Raw genomic sequence first — 20,451 nt, forward strand, 5'->3', positions numbered from 1 at the left:
TAATTACTATATTCTTAAAACGTGTAAGTTAATATTAAAAATACTTAAAAAAATACATATAATCACATATGATAAAATATATAAGAAAATTACTAAATTGAGAACGCAAAAATGAATATTGGCTAAATAAATCATGTGATTATATACACATAAATCACATGTGATTAAATACACAATAACAACTATTGAATTGAGAACACAAAAACGAATATTGTCCAAATAAATTGTATGTGATTATATACACGAGAATAACTATTATATCGAAAACGTGAAAATGAATATTGTTCACATAAACCATATGTGATTAAATACATATAATCACATATGATTATATGTATCTGGTCACATATGATTTATGTGCACAAAATTAATTTTCTCGTTGTCGATTCAATAGTTGTTATTATATATTTAATCGCATGCGATTATATGTATATAATCATATATGATTTATAAGGACACGATTCGTTTTTGTGTTCTCGAGTCAATAGTTGATCTCGTGTATTTAATCACATGTGATTATATTTAATTAATCACTTATGATTTATGTGCAAAAGATTCGTTTTTGTTTTCTCGATTCAATAGTTGTTCTTTGTTCATATTAAACATATTCACCACCACTACACACCAACCACCACCACCACCCACCACAAACCACTTACCACTCACCCTCACCCTTATCACCCACCACTCATCCCAAGCCCCACCACCCAACACCCATCACCCACCACCACACACACACACCCTCACCCACCTACCACCACTAACCACTATCCACCCTCACCCCCACCACGAGCTACCTCCCATCAACATCCACCACCATTAGCTACAACCTACCAACACCACCCACAACCCACCATCACCATCACCACAACCCACCACCCATCACCATCACCACCACCACTTACCACTCACAACAACCACCACCACCCATATAATTTATGTTTGTTCGATTCAATAGTTGGTCTCATTTATTTAAGCATATGTGATTATACGTATTTAATAACATTTGATTAATGTGAAAAAAAATTATTTTCTCGTTCTTAATTTAATAGTTGTTCTTTGTCCTTATTAATTATATGTGATTAAATACATATAATCAAATGTGATTAAGTACATGAGACAAGTTATTGAATCGAAAATGCAAAAAACAAATCTTGCCCATTTAAATTCTATGTTATTAGAAAGCGAAAAGAAACACTTTCTACATAAATCAAGAACGCGAAAACAAACTCTTTTGTGACAACCGTCAAAATTCGAGTCGGTTCTAGATTTGACTAAACTTAGTTGCATATATAGGCATAACACATACTAGACTTAGTAACTAGAAGCTAAGTTATAACCTAGTAGAATCTTGGAAACAGATAAAAACAATGGATAATGTACTTAGATTTCCTATTGATATGTGAATTCTATAACTACTTAACTGTAGTGACTATCCATATTCGGGTCACTCTTTTACTCGAACAACTTTTTATGAATCTTATACACACATCATGCACTTGACCTAGTGGTATAAATTAGGCCCGAGTCTCATAGGAACTTAAGTCAAAGTTGAAAACTAGGACTAGTATACTTAATTCCTCAATTTCGCTTGAATCTCGGAATCACTACATAGAATGCCAATAAATCAATAAAAATAAATTATAAACATTATCTCTAACTTGAATAAGAGTTAGGAAACACAAAAATAATTTGAAGTCTCAAAGATTCAATTTATTTTGATATCCATAAGATGTATTAAACTCCAAAACCCTAAAAGCCATAAAAACTCATATTTATAAACTTTAAACTTAAAAATCCTATAAAAATAATTATGAACCTTATAATAATATCTTATCATAATAATTTTTATGAAATACAATCAAGGAAAATAAAAATTAAGTTATTAACATATACCCCTAATTATTAATCTAAAAATCAAAAGTTTTATGCATAAAACTTGGTTAAGTTGCATCTTTTATAAATATTTGATATTTTTATAAAAGATTTAAATTTTATAAAAACAAATGAAAGAGAGAGGGATACTATACCCTCAAAAGTCAGCCCCCTCTCTCCAATACACCATTTCCCCAAACCATTATTCATTTTTCACTTTCCCACACTCCAACTCTCTACTTCTCTCTCTAAAATCTTCTCCCTTTCTTCTCTCTAGAAGGGATGAACTTTGAAACAGAATCAGTGGGAGAGATTTTGGCACTCGATTATTTAGGAGAGTAAAAACATTTCTGTATTTTATTGCACGATTTTGGTGGAGTATAACCCCAAAGAGATGACGAGAGAGATGAGCTATCCAGAGAGATATAATCTCTCTTTTCTCACTTTTCTTCTCTCTAAAAACCCCCATTTTCTTTCTCCATTAATCAGCCCTAAAGCCATGAAATTACAAGTTTAGATGGTGTTTTTAAAGCCACAAATCATAGAAAAGGTAAAACATATACATCTTTTGAAGATCCCTAATAATTTTTATAAGTTTTCTTGTTATTCCTCTTTATTTTCGACATATTTTTAGTATCTTCTTCATCTTCATCTTTCTTCATGATAAAACTCTTATGCATGTTCATCTACCCTTCGGATTTGATGATGATGGTAGTATATTTTCACCAAAAACATCTTGCATGTTACGAAATAGTGAAGATCCTTGACCTATACCTATGTCAAACCAAGGAAATGAATATTTTCCACATAAATCATATGTGATTAAGTACATATAATCACATATAATTAAATACACAAGAACATTATTGAATCGAGATTGAGAAAACAAATTTTGTCCACATAAATTATATGTGATTAAATACATATAATCACATGTGATTATAAAAACGAAAACAACTATTGAATATAGAACACAGAAATGAATCATATCCATATAAATCAAATGTGATTAAATACACAAGAAATAATTATTGAATCGAGAACAAGAAAACTAATCTATTATACATAAATAATATGTGATTAAATACATGTGATTAAATACATATAATCACATGTGATTATAGGTAGCTAATCACATATAATTTACATGACAAAGTTCATTTTTGCGTTCTCGATTCGATAGTTGTTCTTCTTTATTTAATCACATGTGATTATATATATCTAATCACATATGATTTATATGGACAATATTCGTTTTCACATTCTTGGTTCAATAATTGTTCTCGTATATTTAATCACATGTGATTATATGTATTTTATCACATTTGATTATATGTACTTACTCATATATTATTAATGTTCACAATATTCGATTTCACGTTCACAATTCATTAGTTTTTCTTTGTCCACATTAATCATATGTGATTAAAATATATGTAATCGCACTTGATTAAATACACAATTATTGTATTGAAAATGCGAAAACACATCTTGTCCACAAAAATCATATGTGATTAAATATATATAATGACATTTGATTAAGTACATAAGAACAACTTTTGAACCAAAAAAATGTGTAAATAAATCTTTTGCACTTAAATTATATTTGATTAAATACATATAATCGCATTTGATTAAATACATGAGGCCAACTATTGAATAAAAAAAGAGAAAATGAGTATTGTCAATATATATCATGTATGATTAAATACATATAATCATATTTTATTAGATGTATCTAATCATATATGATTTATGTGGACAATATTCATTTCCGTATTTTCGATTCAATAGTTCTCGTATATTTAATCATATGTTATTGTATATATCAAATTATATATAATTTATGTGGACAAGATCGATTTGTTTTTGTCCATATAAATGATATGTGATTAGATACATATAATCATATGTGATTAAATACATGAGAAAAATTATTGAATCAAAAACTCGAAAATAAATTTATCCATATAAATTATATGTGATTAGATACATTTAATCACACGTGATTATATATACAAGAACTATTGAATCAAAAACATGAAAAAAAAATCTTTTTCAACATTAATCATATGTGATTAAATACATATAATCACATGTGATTAAATACATTAGACCAACTATTGAGTTGAAAACGCGAAAACGAGTATTGTCCATATAAATCATCTGTGATTAAATACATATAATCACATGTGATTCTATTTATCTAGTCACATATGATTTATGAGGAAAATATTCATTTTTGTTTTATCGATTCAATAATTGTTCTCATTTTTTAATCACATATGATTAGATTGTATGTATCTAATCACATATGATTTTTATGGACAATTTCGATTCAATATTTGTTCTCGTAACTTAATAACATGTGATTATATGTATCAAACAACATATGATTTATGTGTGCAAGATTTGTTTTTGTGTTCTTGATTCAAAAGTTGTACTTTGTCCATATAATCATATGTGATTAAATACATATAATCACATGTAATTAAATACATGAGAAAATAATTGAAGCAAAAATTGCAAAACGAATATTGTCTATATAAATAATATGTTATTAGAACATATAATCACATGTGATTACATGTATATAATCACATATGATTTATCTGATTAAGTACATATAACCACATATGATTTATCTGATTATAGTTATTTAGATACACGATAACACGTATTGAATCACATATGATTTATGTGGACAAGATTTATTATCGTGTTCTTGATTCAATATTTGTTCTTTGTTAACTTTAATCATATGTGATTAAATACATCTAATCACATGTGATTATATGTATATAATCACATGTGATTTATATGTATCTAATCACATATGATTTATATGTACAAAAAAGAATTATGTCTATATAAATCATATGTGATTAGATACAATAAATCATATGTGATTAGATACAATAAATCATATGTGATTATATACAAGAGAACAACCATTGAATTAAAAATGATAAAACAAATCTTTGTTCACATTAATTATATGCTATTAAATACATATAATCAGATATGATTAAATACTTGAGAAAAATTATTGAATGGAAAACTTGAAAACAAATTTTGGTTATATAAATCATATGTGATTAGATACATATAATCACATGCTGTTATATGTATTTAATGACATGTGATTAAATACATATAATCACACATAATTTATGTCATTATATGCATTTAATCAAATATGGTGTTGGTGGTTGTAGGTGGTGTGTGGTGGAGATAGGTGGTGTTGTGTGGTGGGTAGTGGTGGTGGTGGCTTGTGGTGTTGTTTGGTGGTGGTGTTTGTGGTAGATAGTGGTGATGGTGGTGGTGGGGGTGGTGATGTCGGGTGGTGGTAATGGGTGGTGGTAGGTAGTGGGGGGGGGTGGTGATGGGTGGTGGAGGTGAGGGAGGGTGGTGGTGATAGGTGGTGGTGGTGGTGGTTGGTAAGTGGTGGTGGGTGATCGTGGGCATGGGTGATAGTTGGTTTGTGTTGGTTGTGTGTGGTCGTGGTGATGGTGAAGGGTGGTATGGGTGACAGGTGAGGTGGTGGATGGTGGTTATAGTGGGTGATGGGTGTCACACCCCGCTAAAGCGGAAATACAGGGTGTGGCAGTACAAAGGGTTTAATAGCAAAAGATGAAGACAACACCAACCATAGTATTAAAAAGCATTACAAATTTACAATGGGTTTGAACAACTTTTAAAAGAAATTACAATGTGAATTGAAATACAACACATGCGCATGCTCATAAAAGTGATGTGTCCCTAAGTGCCACTTACTCGATGATTCCTGAAAAGCATGTAAAACGAGTGTCAACTATAAAAATAGTTGGTGAGTACTCAAATGTTTATAACATAATATAGTTTGAAATCATGATAATCAGAATATTGATAACAGTTTCCATAAACAATGTTCATTTTTAAAATAAGTAAATAAGTTTTCATGAATAGAAGTTCGTTGCTAAAGCGAGTAATAAAGTTTCCATAGATAGAAATATATTGCAAAAATGAGTAAATAACTTTGCATAAATAAAGTTCGTTGTCATCATGAGAGATAAAGTATGTTGCCCATATGAGATGCAACGTTCATATTCTCATGGGAAATAGAGTTTCGATCAATAGAAATATATTGCAAAAATGAGTAAATAAGTTTGCATAAACAAAGTTCGTTGTCATCATGAGAGATAAAGTATGTTGCCCAAATAAGATGCAACGTTCATATTCTCATGGGAAATAAAGTTTGTTGCGAAAATGAGATACAAGGTTCGTTGTCATCATGAGAGATAAAGTATGTTGCCCAAATGAGATGCAACATTCATATTCTCATGGGAAATAAAGTTTGTTGCTAAAATGAGATACAGGGTTCGTATGTGCATAATGATTATACCATGAGTTCACAACCCAAGCCTAATGACCGAGGATGCCCTCTTATATATCTATCGCTAACATAGGGAAATATGGTAAAATGCACTCAAGCGAATCGTGCGAGTTAGGAGTTGTCTACCTCCTAATAGCGCTATCCATAATGACCATGGGCTCAAATGAGTTAATGAGTTGTGTGAACTGATTCCAGGGACTTAAACGCGACAAGGCCTCATGAATTAACAATAGCATACATATACACAACAACATATAGCAACCAAGTTTGATACAAGTCAAATAAAATACAACGAATAATAAACAGTTTTTCGGACATGCTTTTCCACCCTAAAACATAAAAACCAAAAATAGGGGGTGTCGTGAATACTCACAATGCATTGAGATGATGCAAATGATTCCTTGATCTAAGTTTCCAGTTGTACCACTACCGAATCCTACAATAATGGTATACGCTAGTGAGTCTCTAATCGAAATCTAATGCTAATATACTAAATTCTACATATAGAGAAATGCCAAATTTTTGTTCTAATATTGGTTTTATATTAAATGGGTATCGATGTTTTCTGAAATGGTGACATTTTACAACTCATGTGATTAAGATAATTTTGGATATTATTTTCCAGATTTTTCTAATATTAATTAAGGGTATTTCAATACATTTAAAGGTGTTTTAAACTCCTAAAAATCCAAGATATTATCAAACAGTTTCCAAAAATTCTCAAACTTTGTATTTTCAATCTAAATACAGTAGAGATCTTCCAGAAAATTTCCCTTGAATTTTTGATGTGATTAACTATTTTTCCAAATTTTTAAGCCTTCGTAACAATATAAATTCATGAAAAATAGTATCCAGATGATAACAATTCCCAAACCTTTTATAATACTGCCATTAAACATTCTTAAGATGGCAAAAATACAAAAATGAGTTTCTAAAGAGTTTAACCCGATGTTATTATTTTTGTGCATTTATTCTAACAAAAATGGAAATAAATAGAAGACAGTGTCCAAAATTGCCCAAACTTTTTTTAAAACTATTATTACACATATAAAAACTGCGAAAAATATAAAAGATATTTTTCAAATCGTTTTGCTATTTTTCTTTGTTTTATTCTCTTGAATAATTTTTAATTGGTGAATAATTATCAAACAGTTAAAGTAAATTACCAAAATTTTTGTAAACTTCATTTACAGTGTACATAATCTGGTAAAAATACGAATGGTGATTTTTATATACTATAATCCGATTTTGTGGATTTAAGTGTATTTATCTTAGAAAATAGAGGAAAAATAGCATACTGAATAGAAAAACCATCCAAATTTTTATTTAGAGTTCTAATAAGTTATAAGGTCTTCTGGTAAATTTTCATGAATTTTGGATGAGTAGAACTATTTTTCCCATTATTTGTCTATTATAAATACAAAAATCGGGGAAAAATAAGTATGCATTATGAAAAATTCTGCAAATATGTTTCTGATTATTCCACAGGAGTTAGGATCTGCGAAAAATCTTAGATAGCCTTTTCACAGTCTTAAAGTGGTTTTTTGATTTATTTTAATTAAACAAAAAGAAAATTCAAAACCATACCAAATAGTAACCAAAATTTATGAAACTCACTGAGATGTCATCATTTACTTTAGGGGTCATCTACGAATTTACCTAGTATTTATAGACCTCAGAATTATTTTATATAAATTATTACTCTATTTTCTTGCAATAATTATCATAATTCTAGAAAAATGAATTAGTTTCTGAAAATTTACAGATCATCTTATTTTCTTGGTTGGGTTTTGGGAAAAATCAATTTGAATAGAAAAGAAGTTTTTTGATATTATAAGGTTCATAACAAATTTTATGGAGTTTTAGGTGTTAAAGTTTATAAATTTGAGTTTTTAGGGCTTTTAGGGTTTTTTGGATTTTGCTAAACTTTAGATATCAAGATAGATTGAATTTTGGAGGCATCAAGTTATTTTTGAGTCTTATAACTCTTTTATAGTTATAAATAATGTTTGTAATTCCTTTTTGTCGGTTTATTGGCATTTATATGTAGTGGTTCCGAGATTCAACTGAAATAGAGGAAGAAATGGAGGAACCAAGTATACTAGTCATAGTTTTCAACTTTAACTTAAGTTCCTACGAGACTTGAACCTAATTTATACCACTAGGTCAAATGAATGATGTATGTATATGATTCATGAAAAGGTGTTCAAGTCAAGGAATGACCCGAATTTGAATAGTTGTTACAGTTAAGTAGTGGTAGAATTCACATAGCCATGTGAAATCTAAGTACACTATCCATTGTTTCTAATTATTTCCAAGATTCTAGTAGGTTATAACTTAGCTTCTAGTTACTAAGTCTAGTATGTGTTGTGCCTATAAGTGAAACTAAGTTTAGTCAAATCTGGAGCCGACTCAAATTTTGACGGTTGTCACAGTCTCCCCCGGTTGAAAGAATTTCGTCCCGAAATTCAATTCGTGACGTATTCTTTTAGAACTCAGCCGAATACAATTGTATAGTTGGAGAGGTGGTGACTTGAAAATCTCTTTGATTATTTTGGTGAATTCCTCAAGGGAAGAGCCCAATTCTTTATCAATAATCAAATTAATGTTTCCCTAATTCGTGTTCTACAGTCTAGATTGTGGGAAAATAGGATCATGGAAATCATGACCCAACCATGGCGACCTCGTTCAAAAAGATTATCCAGTTAGATATTATCTAACTTAAAAGAGCATTATAAGTCTTTGCTGAAGCACCAACTGCATTGAGCGTTAAGTCCACATTGATCTTTAGGTCGCGTTCTAAATCAACACTAAGTGTGAATTTTCCGCCTGATAAAGAAGAGATTAGGAACAATTTGTTCACTTCCAGGTTGGCTACTAAATCTGGAAAATATATATTCCGAAATAAGAAGAGGTAGCACGAATAAAAGAGAAGCGATCGAGGGTAAGTTCCTAAATATACGTACTAAGGTTAGGCAACGAAGTTTCGGTACATCTCAAATGTAAAGACTATTTAAGTGTCTTTTACAAAATAAATTACGAAATGGTAAAGAATTTTCGAAGCTATATATACTACCACTTTACTCTCTCTACAATAGAACCATATTCGAAGAATATATATATATATATATATATATATATATATATATATATATATATATATATATATATATATATATATATATATATATATATATATATATATATATATATATATATATATATATACTAAGAGAGTAATTGTTGCAAATGGAGGCAATGAAAGTTTATGATAAATTAAATCACCTTGTGTAGATAGAATTTTGAGTGTTTAGAAATAATAATTAATCTCACTGTTATCAAAATGTGTAGTAATTCCAAGAAAATGAATATACATGTGCGGCAATTAGTAAAATAATAAAGAGATTAATTAATGTTAAAAGTTTAAGTCGTCAATGAGGGAATTTATATAGAAATATTCATATTACAATTTTTGAGAAATTGTCCAATTGTCTAAGTCAAGACAAGTACAGTTTAAGAGGAGTCAGAACATCTATGAAAACATGTTTGGGAGTTTAGGAACTCACTGGAAATTGAAAAGTAGAATGTTATTTTAAGAAGTGAGTAAGAATATCGATCATCGAAAATAGTGCATTCTCAATTCAGTGATTGTACCAAAAATAATCATTTGAAGGATAGATACTCGTAATATTTTATAAAAATATATATTTATGTTTTTAAGAAGAAGAAACATAAGAAAATTTATCCTTCACATATACTTTCCGGTTTTAGAAAAATGATAAGCATACGGGTATTCATCTTGTGTATTAATTATAAGGAAAAATACAATGAAAATTGCATTTTAAATCAAGTTTCCGAATTTAGAACGAAATAGAAAATGTAAATATAGATTACTTACTTACTGTAGATTTTATAATAAAAATAAAATGTATGTGATAAAAGGCGTAATTGAATATATCAAAGTTGACTAAACCAAAATTATGTCTCACGACTATACACGTATTAATTGCTCAAAACGAAAGGGCAAACTTCTAGTTTGTATGTGTACCAACCTAGTACCAAGAGAAGCAAAATAGACAAAAAAAAAGTTAGACAATGTATTATGTTATTATTATGGGTGCTCGAGATCTGAAATCAGATGGAGAGCAAGAAATCAAGTGCGGGGGAAAGAAAAGGAAGGTAGCAGCAATATTTGCTATTGTTAAAATTTTAAGATCAATAATTTTATGCAGATTTAAAACTAGGATGAGATGCAATTTGAACTTCAATCCTTGATGTATGTTGATGATTAAATAGAAATGTGGAAGTTTTAAAGTGTTTGCTAAAAATCATGAGTTATCTATTAAGTTAAACTCCATTTGTGAAAAAGAAGAAACGCTAAAACTTGTAATTGAAAATCTGACGGTTTTGACCTTTTTGACTGGGGTCCAACAATGGTTAAAACGGATAAGGTAAAGACTTAACATACTTAGATGAATAGTTGTGCATTGTCAAAAGAGCGTCGTTGGAAGTTTAAAAGTGAACACTAAGTTTTGCCAAGTTGTAAGTTTTATAAAAACAGATTATAAAACTAATTTAAAATAAAATAAACAAATGAGGTGTGTTGGAAATTTAATAATTAGAGATATCTTAGAAACATGTGTGAAGTAGAAAGTTGTGAAAATATCATGTTGGGTTTCAAGAAAACACATTTAAGTAAAGTATAATGCCTAAATGAGAAAGTAGTCAAAAGACTTAAAACAAAAGTGGTTTGAAGATCCGATGAAGCTTTTACACATAATATGAACTTTAACGTCATATGTTTAAGTTTTATAGCATTTAAACACTTTTATAAAAGAAAATGTTTCTAAGTTTTTCGAAAACGTGCCAAAATGGTAAGGTTTAAAATGGTTTATATGCCCTTAAAAACACATCTATCCATTGAAATGGATTTGAAATGAAATTGAAATAGCAATGTTTAAACCAATATTGGTTAAATTGAGTTTTGAAGAAAAGTGTTAAGTTAAAGCAAGTTGTCAAAAGATTTTTAGCGAGAATATAACTTACATTGTTAGGAAAGGTCTATTAAGTTGTATGAAGTGGTTATAAAGTATTTTACCGATGATAAGTAAAACCGATGAAGCGAAATAACTTTTCGATGGAAGATTAAGAAGTAAGGAATAAGTATATTGGTGTAGTTGATCGTACCTAAATACTAAGGAGAGTACAAGGCGAGTATAAGGCGAGTATCGGTGTCTTTTCCCCAAGATAAAGGACAAGAAAAATTGTTTGTAAAACATTTTATGGTGTCAATGCAGTTTTCGACCTTTTATAGAGGTCAAATGGATATCCTATGTTAAGTTATAAGCTCAAGGTGGAAACAAACTAGAGCTAAATCTTAGCGTAGAAAGAAGGTCTCGCGTATCAATAGCAATGTGTTAAACCTCTGTGTCTCCTTGTGAGTCGAGTCAGGAATGCTCGCCAATGGTATCCAAGTGACTACTCGCGGCGACCATTATTCCTCCTAACACGATGCTCCAATTGTCTCCCGTGTCATTATCGAAACGCTTTTTCCTAGTTGTAACTCTAGTACGAAGACGATGAAGATGTATTGAGGTATAATTGGTATAGGTCTCGACATAAGATTATTACTAGTGTCTATCTAGCTACTAACCTTACATCTAAAGTCAATAGCTACCGAGGAATACTCATTCTCAGTACTAAGTGCATTGCTCTTAGAGTGGCTAGTGATATAACCTAAGTGGTTAACATAGCACTTGATAAGGGATAAGAATATTTCTAAATAAAGGCATTGTTATAAAAGTGCACTTAGTTTCTAAGTGTTTCTAAATAAATGCCTATAATATGCAATGCCCGTACGCAAACCGAAAATTTTTGCTTTTCAAAAATTTAAGTTAAAAAATTGTTATGAACATAATTCTACTATAACTGTTTCCATCTTCACATTAACTTTCCTTAATTAAGCATAGTTGGCCACGCTATACTTAATTAAATTCTAATAATGCGTACTCGAATTAGTTATACCAGTAGTATGTTTAGTATTTTAAAAACGTTTTGAAATTTTTTTGGCTATAGTTGTGGCTCTCCAAAGGAAAACCGGTATTCTCTATAACCTTCGGCTCTGATACCATTTCTGTCACACCCCGCAAAAGCGGAAATACAGTGCGTGTCAGTACAAAGGCTTTTATAGCAAAATATGAAGACAACACCAACCATAGTATTAAAAAGCATTACAAATTTACAATGGGTTTGAACAACTTTTAAAGGAAATTACAATGTGAATTGAAACACAACACATGCACATGCTCCTAAAAGTGATGTGTCCCTAAGTGCCACTTACTCGATGATTCCTTAAAAAGCATGTAAAACGAGTGTCAACTATAAAAATAGTTGGTGAGTACTCACATGTTTATAACATAATATAGTTTGAAATCATGATAATTAGAATATTGATAACAGTTTCCATAAACAATGTTCATTTTTAAAATAAGTAAATAAGTTTTCATGAATAGAAATTCGTTGCTAAAGCGAGTAATAAAGTTTCCATAGATAGAAATATATTGCAAAAATGAGTAAATAAGTTTGCATAAATAAAGTTCGTTGTCATCATGAGAGATAAAGTATGTTACCCAAATGAGATGCAACGTTCATATTCTAATGAGAAATAGAGTTTCCATAAATAGAAATATATTGCAAAAATGAGTAAATAAGTTTGCATAAACAAAGTTCGTTGTCATCATGAGAGATAAAGTATGTTGCCCATAAGATGCAACGTTCATATTCTCATGGGAAATAAAGTTTGTTGCTAAAATGAGATACAAGGTTCGTTGTCATCATGAGAGATAAAGGATGTTTCCCAAATGAGATGCAACATTCATATTCTCATGGGAAATAAATTTTGTTGCTAAAATGAGATACAAGGTTCGTTGTCATCATGAGAGATAAAGTATGTTGCCAAAATGAGATGCAACATTCATATTTCTCTCTCTCTCTCTCTCTCTATATATATATATATACCTCTTTGATGTAGAATGTCTTCATGAAGCTTGAGTGCCTAGTGCCCCAAGTGTGACACCTCAAATGGTTCACACAACACCAAATACACTTGGAATAACTTGAGAGAAACTTGAACACTCCTTGAAATCGTCTAGCCCTCACACTCACACATTAGTGCACGATTTCTTGAGCCATGAGATTCTTTTATATGGTGGCTATTAGGGTTACACCATGTAACTCATAACTTTACCCATTCCTTATACTCCATGGATTTTAACCTCCATGGAGTATCCATGGGTCACCCCATGGACTTAGTCCAACATAAGGAATCTTGGATTACAAGCCCACATATATAAGAATGATTGATTTACACAATCAACCCATATATTTAATTAGTCTCCTTTTGATCACTTAATTAATTCCAAATTAATTCTTGATCAATACTAATTAAATAACCTTATTAATATATTAGAACTTATAATATATTAACCAACCTTAAGTGTTATTTCTCTCATTATAGTCTATCCAAATGCATGATGCCATGCAACCCAAATGGACCATGCCGGGTCGGGTCAAGTCTTACCAATTATAGTTATGGACTTAGACATTAATCCAACACATACATGCACACAATAGTTGCTAGAAACATTTAAACCTAGCAATATATATATATATATATATATATATATATATATATATATATATATATATATATATATATATATATATAAAAGCATGTTCAAATGAGAACATTTTGAATTTTGAGAACATTTGAGAACAATTGTCAACCGGTCAACAATAATTTATTATTTAGAAAATAATAAAATACGTCAGTATCATAGCCACACCCCAACCTTATAGTATTCTATTTATCACTATTCACAATATGTGCTCCACTAAGACTGTCGGACCGCCTCCTAAGCCCCAATGACCGTCGCTGGAACGCCAGCCGCCGTCGCCGGTGCGCCACCAGCCGTCGCCGGAGTGCCACCGCTTCTACTCTTCATGAATCGCCATCACAAACAACCTCCAATCGTCTCTTCTCTTCCTGAACCAGCTCTTAATTCCTCTGATATTCTTCCACCTGAAAAGGAACTCCAATCGTCGAAGACTACCTTGTCGGAAATCACATCCTTCTCGTCTCCTTTTCGATCTCGTCTTCAACATCAGATCTGCTTTCATCGGTTCAGATTTGAAGCAGAAAACAACCGGATCTAATTCCCGATCTGGTTTCATCGGTCACTACCGTCACGATATAGAGGTTTTCTGGTCTGCTGTAACAAACCATCATCGAACTAAGATTTGTACCTGAGGTTTGAAGCTTTGAAAAATGTGTTAGCGGAGAAGAAATTGAAGCTTTGAACTAAGATTTCTCCTTGTAAGTAACAGACCTCGATAGCTGAACAGTTGACCTTCATAACGGATTGGTCCAATCTTCCTTCTCTTTCTGCGAATCTCCGATGAAGTACATCGTATCAGATCATGTCGAGATTTCGGAAATTGCTTGTTGAGGACATCTTCAGAGTAGGAATGGGTTGACTGAAATGTGGCTAAGTGGAGGAATTTGCAGATTCAATGTTGTGGGGCAAAGAAGTGGTGGTCGGATATGGAGAAGTGGTGGTTGGAGATGAAGATAGCTAAACACGGCGCTGCAATTGATGAGGTATGGACATATTACTTTGTTTCATTCAATAACAATTAGATTACTTTATCTATTATTTGGGCTTAAACCCTTTTTCATGGACTTAATATGGGCTTATATTTTTGTTATAAAATTAAAACATTTTGGTCAGACTAATGAGTACAAAACGTGAAATGCACAAAACCTAGTAGTATTAGTTATTATTTATTTGATTTTAATGTACAAAACCAAGTGGTATTAATTATTTTTTATTTGATTTTTTGCCAAGCTTTTCGTTGAGAGTATAAGATCTTGTCGTTTTTATTGTAACTTTCTTTTATTCCCTTTTTATGTTTGTAAAATAACTATACATTATATCATATATATTAAATTCATTAAATTGATTAAATTTTAATACGTAAATTTTTATATTTCGCTATTAGCCTATATTATATAATAAATTAATAACAATTTGTTAGCATAGATGTGACATATTTAAAAATATATATTTTATTCTATAACAATTGATATAGCTAAAGTATACATAAAATATTCGTTTATAAATGGACATTGTTAGCTTTAAAATAACACATTTTTTTTTTCTTTTCTAAATTAATATATTTATATTAATATTTTCTTGAATATATATATATATATATATATATATATTAAGTATAGATAATTACTATATTCTTAAAACGTGTAAGTTAATATTAAAAATATTTAAAAAAATACATATAATCACATATGATAAAATACATAAGAAAATTACTAAATTGAGAACGCAAAAATGAATATTGGCTAAATAAATCATGTGATAATGTAAACATATATCACATGTGATTAAATACACAATAACAACTATTGAATTGAGAATACAAAAACGAATATTGTCCAAATAAATTGTATGTGATTATATACACGAGAATAACTATTATATCGAAAACGTGAAAATGAATATTATTCACATAAATCATATGTGATTAAATACATATAATCACATATGATTATATGTATCTGGTCACAAATGATTTATGTGCACAAAATTAATTTTCTCGTTGTCGATTCAATAGTTGTTATTGTATATTTAATCGCATGCGATTATATGTATATAATCATATATGATTTATAAGGACAAGATTCGTTTTTGTGTTCTCGAGTCAATAGTTGATCTTGTGTATTTAATCACATATGCTTATATTTAATTAATCACTTATGATTTATGTGCAAAAGTTTCGTTTTTGTTTTCTCGATTCAATAGTTGTTCTTTGTTCATATTAAACATATCCACCACCACTACACACCAACCACCACCACCACCCTCCACAAACCACTTACCACTCACCCTCACCCTTATCACCTACCACTCATCCCAAGCCCCACCACCCACCACCCATCACCCACCACCATACACACACCCTCACCCACCTACCACCACCAACCACCATCCACCCTCACCCCACCATCCACCCCACCCCCACCAAGAGCTACTGTAGCACTCGGTTCCTGGTACGTATTTTCATTCAAGTAATTATAACATTTTGGCTTGGGACTCGACGAGTTAAAGGTCCAACTCGTTGAGTAGAATCGACTTTGGACACGGGAGTTTAGTGACCTACTCCACGAGTCGGCGAACCGACTCGACGAGTAGGCGCTGTTTGGACAAAACCCTAAATCTGAGGGATTGCACCCTATTTAAACGTCCTAATGCAGCCTCCATCGTCCCTTATGCTCCCAGAACACCTCATACTGAAACCCTAATCGTTTTGTGAGATCTAAGGCCCTTTTTGGTGATTTTGGTGGTTTGTGATCACAAGAAAGAAGGAAAAGATTGAGGAGCCAAGAGGAAACCAGAAGATTTCGAGTTTGTGCAGCATCTACAGTTCCTTAGAGGTATAAAGCTTATACCTTGTTCATTCATGTTCTAGATCCCTTCTTGGAGTGAATTAGGGCTTTCCGGAACCATTTTCGGTGTCCAATCATGAGTGCAAGCATGGTTGGGGGTTAAGACTCCAGTTCCAGGGTCCTTAGGGAACTACATGGCCTAAAGTGGCCAACTTTGTAGCCATAGAGAGCCACATGCACCTTTAGACCTCATTTTTGGGTCCATTAAGCTTATACTCCCATGCATGCACGTAAAGTTCATAACTTTACGTGCTAGATCGATCTTAGACGCCCATATTTGTCTTTTGGATGAGTGTTGTACATCAGAAATCGAGATACGAGACTTGGACAACACCGACTCGTCGAGTTGTTCTTGGAACTCGGCGAGTCCAGGGCTTGATTCCCCAGCCTGTTGAGGTTCAAACGAACCCAGTTGAGTGTTAGAAGGGTCTTAGAGGGGTCCAGGGGAGTGACTTAACATATTAGACTTAGCCATTGACCTGGGAATCATAGGACTCGGCGAGTGTATGAACAGACTCGGCGAGTCTAAGGCAATCTCCCAACACTTTGAAGATGGACTCGACGAGTTATTCATACAACTCGGCGAGTCGAAGACTGGACATGTTCATAGGATGAAGGTGAACTCGACGAGTTGTTCATACAACTCGGCGAGTCGGATGAAGGTTCATTCGATGATATTATAGAAGGAGAACTCTCGAGTCTTTGCTAAACTCGACGAGTAGGGTCGGGAGGGGGTCAGATGAAAGAATAGGGACTCGGCGAGTTGGCGACCCAACTCGGCGAGTCAGGTCAATTGGAAGTTGACTTTGACCAGGATATTGACTTTGGCCAGGGGTAAAATAGTCATTTTACCCTGAGAGTAGTTATCAGCTTCTGACTAAGTGTCTTTATGGGAATTATAGTCGGAGATCGCCGGAGCAGCAGACAGAGACTTCTCACTCGGATCGACATCATTCATTCATACGAGGTGAGTTACCTTCCAGTAGCGGTGGGTCTACGGCCACAATGCCGTCCCACCAGTAGGAGTTGTATGTTAGATGATTGTCTTTGTGATATTCATCTAGGTTTGTGGCATGATATGTTATTTGTGATAGTGGTAGTAGGGGGAGAATAGTCCCCAAGTTCGGTTGTTAGGATCGAAGGGTAGGTCAGACTCCCCAGATATGTCTGACAGTATGTTAAGATATGTTTATATGCTGGCATGATATGTTATATGTGATAGTGGTAGTAGGAGGGAAATAGTCCCCAAGTTCGGTTGTTAGGACCGAAGGGTAGTTCCGACACCCCAGATATGTCTGGTAGTATGTTTATGTTATGTTATATGTGATAGTAGCAGTAGGGGTGGAATAGTCCCTGAGGTTCGGTTGTTAGGACCGATGGGTAGGTCAGCCCCCCAGAACGGCTTGACACGGGTAGGTCGGCACCCCAGAATGGCTTGACACGGGTAGGTCGGCACCCCAGAATGGCCGTACCGGGTAGGTCGGGCACCCCAGAATCGCCCGACAGTATGTAGGATATGTGATTGTATGGTATGTGGTACGATGGGGGATCTCACTAAGCTTCGTGCTTACAGTTTTGAATTTTGTTTCAGGTACCTCTTCAGCGAAGGGGAAGGAGCCGGCGCGGTAGCTGCACATCATACACACGCATTGGATTTCCGCACTATGAGATTTCTTGGGATTGTACTCTGACATTGTTACTAATTTTATGATACGATTTCAGACATGAGATTATGGTTTTACGAAATGATATGACTTGATGATGTTTTCTTATAAGTGTTTTCTAAATCGATATATAAAATTTGAAATTTTTGGACTCGAAATTTGGATGTTACAAGTTGGTATCAGAGCCCTGGTTTGAGGGATTCAGACACACCCTCGGGAGTGTCTGGACTCAAACCGAGGCATTAAAAGATTTTTACAAATAAAATGGTTTTCTAAAATCTAAGTTAAAGAGTTTTGAGAAAGAACAAGGTGTGTGATGTGCGCGACCGGCCGAGCTCAAGTAAGTTTTCCCCAAATTACCCATACAAGTTTATGTTATGATTATCAGCTAGTAGGACAACATGCTAGATTAGGACTAAGGATCTAGGAAGGATGCCTTATGTGCCTGTTATAAGTGCTTTTGAGCTGCATGATAGTGTTGGTTAGACAGAGGTAGGATAGCCTGTTTAGGTTATGCCTAATTATATAAGCTTACATCGCATGCTAGTACAGATTCTTGTTATATGAATAGAATTGCGTGAGTTTGTTCCCTTTTTGTCTGAATGCTGCTTGCTTTGTGCTTTGTGGGACTCTGAGTAATGGGAGTTAGCTATTAGGTGAATACGTTAAAGTCACATGCAATCAGGGTTGAATAATCTTAGAGTATCGGATTTGACCCTATTGCGTAGCTCTTGTCTGAGTCTTAAGTGTTGTGGGGATGAGTCCCTTACTCGAAGGATTATCCGAGCCTCGTTGCATGTGATAGTATTCAGGTGATAGCTAATGGGCATTACGAAGAGGCCTTCAGCAGCTGAGGACTGATTTGGAGTCAGAGATTTCCCTAGGGTAAGCCTAGGATGAGAGTAGCGGAGAACAGTAGTAGTAGAAGGGACTTGGTGGAGTCAAGGCAGTTCTTGAGGAAAGTACGGATAGATGTGGAAGGTAGTATGGGCCCGTACTACTGAAAGCAGAGGATCCGTACTTAAGTCGAGGAAGGCTGAGACAAGACCAGGGAACTTGTGGTAGATGTGATCCCTCTAGATATATCAATATTTCTGACGGTTATCATTAGGTGTTTAAAGAATGGTGGTACTACGTTCTATACTAGCAGTTGGCAGTTCGGGAGAGGGATCGGGTTCGGGTTCAGGTTCCGAACCAGTGGATGAGAGGCTACGCGAGTTTATCGCGTCGGAGATCACGAGAGGCATCCTTGATGCGACCCCGGTTATCTTTGAGTCGATCAAGGAAGGGATAGTAGAGCTGATGGAGGATCGCCTCAGGGCGTTCAGGAGTGACATGGCGACCAGCCAGTCAGGATCATGCACACTGTCCTTTAAGGACTTCAGGGGCAGTGGTGCGCCGGATTTCCGTGGGGCGAAGGACCCCCATTGTTGCCGGAAGATGGATTGCAGACATTGAGTCTGCACAGTTGACTAGCTTCTGCCCCGAGGGGTCGAAGGTTCGATATGCGGCGGGATGCTTGAGGGACAGGGCCAGGGATTGGTGGGAGTTGGTTGGTGACTCTCTGGGATCCTCGGCTATTGAGGCTATGACATGGCCGGATTTCTAGACCCGGTTCAGGGCTGAGTTCGCACCCGCTGTGGAGCTCCAGCAATTGGCCTGGGAGTTCCTGGATATGAGGCAGACGACTGAAACAGTGGTGGAGATCACCGCCAAGTTCCGAGAGAGGGATTTATTGGTGCCCCAGTATGCGGGAAACGAGGATATAAGGAGGACCCGCTATCACGACATGCTGCGAGCCGATATTCGGGAGCATGTCAGCTTTTCAGCTTGTCCTACCCTGGATTCCATGATCGCCAGGGGAAGAGAGAGAGAGAGAGAGATTGATTTGGAGCATATCCGTAAGAGGAAGGCAGAGGAGGGACAGATGACTGGGGCTTCAGGAAAGAAGCCCAGGGGATCAGACACTAGGCCGAAAGGCCAGTCAGGACAGGGCCGCTGCAGGAAATGCGGCA

Source organism: Lactuca virosa, chromosome 7 (assembly GCF_052849685.1).
Source record: "Lactuca virosa cultivar CGN04683 chromosome 7, Lactuca_virosa_CGN04683_v6, whole genome shotgun sequence".
In the NCBI taxonomy this organism is placed as follows: Eukaryota; Viridiplantae; Streptophyta; class Magnoliopsida; order Asterales; family Asteraceae; genus Lactuca; species Lactuca virosa.